The 3,123-nt window shown below is 40.5% G+C and overlaps 1 protein-coding gene across 1 annotated transcript in view; it reads left to right on the top strand.

Annotated features, from left to right (window-relative positions):
* Kat7 (K(lysine) acetyltransferase 7) overlaps nt 1-3,123 on the top strand; it is a 45,199-nt gene that overhangs the window by 31,561 nt on the left and 10,515 nt on the right. The window lies entirely within an intron of this gene.

Raw genomic sequence — 3,123 nt, 5'->3', positions numbered from 1 at the left:
GGGAAGGTGGCTCAGTGGTAGAGTGCTTGCCTTGCATGCATGAGGCCCTGGGTTCAATTCCTCAGCACCACATAAGCAGAAAAAGCCAGAAGTGGTACTGTGGCTCAAGTGGTAGAGTACTAGTCTTGAGCTGAAGAGCTAAGGGACAGTGCCCAGGCCCAGAGTTCAGGCCCCATGACTGACCAAACAAACAAATAAGGTCTGCTCTATAAATTACTCTGTGTGTGTATAATTTATTTTTATTTTTTTATCGGTCATGGGTCTTAAACTCTGGGCCTGGGTCCTGTCCCTCAGCTCTTCAGCTCAAGGCTAGTGCTCTGCCACTTGAGCTACAACACCACTTCCAGTTTTCTGGTGGTTAGTTGGAGATAAGAGTCTTACGGACTTTCTTGCCTGGGCTGGCTTTAAACCGTGATCCTCAGATTTCAGGCTCCTGTGTAGCTAGGATTTCAGGCGTGAGCCACTGGCACTAGGCACTAGGCAAAAGAAGCTCAGGGACAGTGTCCAGGCCCTGAGTTCAAGCCCCAATACTGGCAAAAAAAAAAAAAAAAGCCTTTTTTCACCAGCAGGTAATAGCTCAAATCTGAGGATGTGGTTCAAAGTCCAGACAGACAAATCTGTGAGGCTTTTATCTTCAACTAACCAGCAGAAAGCGAAAAGTAGAGATATCGCTCAAGTAGTGGAGAGCTAACCTTGAGCAGAAAAAAACAAGCAAGGATGCGAGGTCCTGAATTCAAGCCCCATTATTGGAACAAAAACAATGGTTTTTGTTATTGTTTTTCTTCATAAAAGAAAGGCGAAGATTCTTTTGTATACTTTTACCTTACCCTAGCATATCCTTACATCACTAATTAGCATTGTCTCATCAGCCCTTTCACTCCATGGCTGGTATTTTATAAATTTTCTTGGTTAAAGAGATGTATAATAATGTAAAATAATGTTCAACATCTTGAGTGTTTTTCAAAAATTGTACATGAAAAACAGAAGAATGGACTAGGAATGTAGCTGTGTGTTAGGGCCTATCATGTGTAAGATCCTGTTTTTTGTTTTTTTTTTTAAATCTCCAGCAACACAAAAAAAAGATACTTCTTAAGATAAAACAAGCTTCTGTATTCTAACATTTTCACCTCTTAAGCTCTTGTATCTATTCCATAACTATATATAGATAGTTCATATCTATTTTTTCATCAGAATTATAAAAGAAGCCTAACTTTTTAAACTGAACTAGTCATCCCTCAAAATATGAGTATGATTAGGCCAGGCACCTATAATCCCAGTTACTTCAGACATGGAAATCAGGAGGATCTCAGTTCAAGGCCAGCAAGAACAAAAGTTTACAAGACCCTTATCTTGTTAATGAGCTTGGAGTGATGCTGCATCTCTTATTAACTCCCTACACAGGGATTGCAGTCCACACTCAGGAGAGAAATACAAGACCCTATTTGGAAAATAAAGTAAAAAGGGCTGGAAGAATGGCTCAAGTGGCAGAACTCCTGCTTGGCAAGACTGAAACTTGAGGTCAAACACCAAAAGAGATGGTGTGTTTACTCTTGTGTCAGTGATTCACACCTATAATCCCAGCTACTCAGGAGGTTCAGATCTGAGGGTAATAGTTCCAAGCTGCCCAAGTAGACAATTTGTGTGTCTGTCTGTCTGTCTGTCTGTGGTGGGGCCTGAACCCTTGGCCTGGGCGCTGTCCCTCAGCTCTTCAGCTCAAGGCTAGTGCTCTACCACTTGAGCTACAGCACCACGTCCAACTTTTTCTGCTTATGTGGTGCTAAGGAAACAAACCCAAGGCTTCATGCATGCAAGGCACTCACTCTACCACTGAGCCACCTTCCCAGCCCCCCAAGTAGACAAATGAGAGATTCTCATCTCTAATAAATCAGCAAAAAGCTAGAACTAGAGGTGAGGCTCAAGTGAGAGAGTGCAAAAAAAAAAACTCTGAGATAGCACCTAGGCCCTGAGTTCATGCACTAGGAGCAGCACAAAAGAAAAAATATGTGTACTTACATGATAGAAAAATGACATTTTCGCCAGGCGCTGGTGGCTTACGCCTGTAATCCTAGCTGCTCAGGAGGCTGAGATCTGAGGATCACGGTTCAAAGCCAGCCCAGGCAAGGAAAGTCCGTGAGACTCTTATCTCCAATAAACCAGTAGAAAACCGGAAGTGGCGCTGTGGCTCAAGTGGTAGAGTGCTCGCCTTGAGCTGAAGAGCTGAGGGATAGCGCCCAAGCCCAGAGTTCAAGCCCCATGACCGACCAAAAAAGAAAAATAAAAATGCCATTTTCTTCTCCATTTTTCATGTTTCTTTAATTAAAGGGATTAAATTCTGTTTAGGTTGCTCTGCACAGTAGAAAAAGTGGTACATTTAATTTATGCATATTACTTGATTAACATAGAGTAGAATTCCACAAAAAGAAAAGGTTCTTATATGTAATGTTGTTTTGTGGATGTATGATTTTATATACTTTAGTTTTGACAAAGGATTTGACAATTATATCAGAAGTAACAAAAACTTGCATTGAATATATACAAGAATTTATAAAGATTATCAGATCTGTCCTGCAGAAGCAAAGAATTTATAGTTGATTCAGGTCACTATTTTTGGTGAATGTATTTGATGTAAATGATAGAGCAAGAAAATAAGTTTGCTATAGAGAAAAATCTGGACTTTCCAAGTGAACATCTTCTTTCTGGAGATTAAGTTTTCCCTCCTTTAACAGGACATCTTACAGGAAAACACGAGAGACATTTCTCCATCTCAGGATGCCCACTCTATCATAACCTCTCAGCTGATGAGTGCAAGGTAATTGTATTTTTATTTCTTTAGCATCTACTTACTGAGGGCTTGCTGCTTGCTCAACACTTGGCTAAACATTGGCTACAACAGTGAAGAATTACAGTAAGTAATGGAAGAAAACAGGAGATTGTCTACACAATGTTTGGAACTTTAACCACTATTGTAATCATCTGTTGACAGTTGACTTTGAAAACTGCTAGGAACATGCCTCTGCTTCTGAGGCATAACTTGCATAAATATGTGATTGCAGCAGCATTGTGCATTAAGTTCTCTTAAAAATCTGTGAAGTTAATTTGTGTGTGTGTGTGTGTGTGTGTGTG

This window comes from Dipodomys ordii, unplaced genomic scaffold (assembly GCF_000151885.1).
Source record: "Dipodomys ordii isolate 6190 unplaced genomic scaffold, Dord_2.0 Scaffold7, whole genome shotgun sequence".
Taxonomy (NCBI): Eukaryota; Metazoa; Chordata; class Mammalia; order Rodentia; family Heteromyidae; genus Dipodomys; species Dipodomys ordii.
This window is presented reverse-complemented; position numbering and strand designations above follow the sequence as displayed.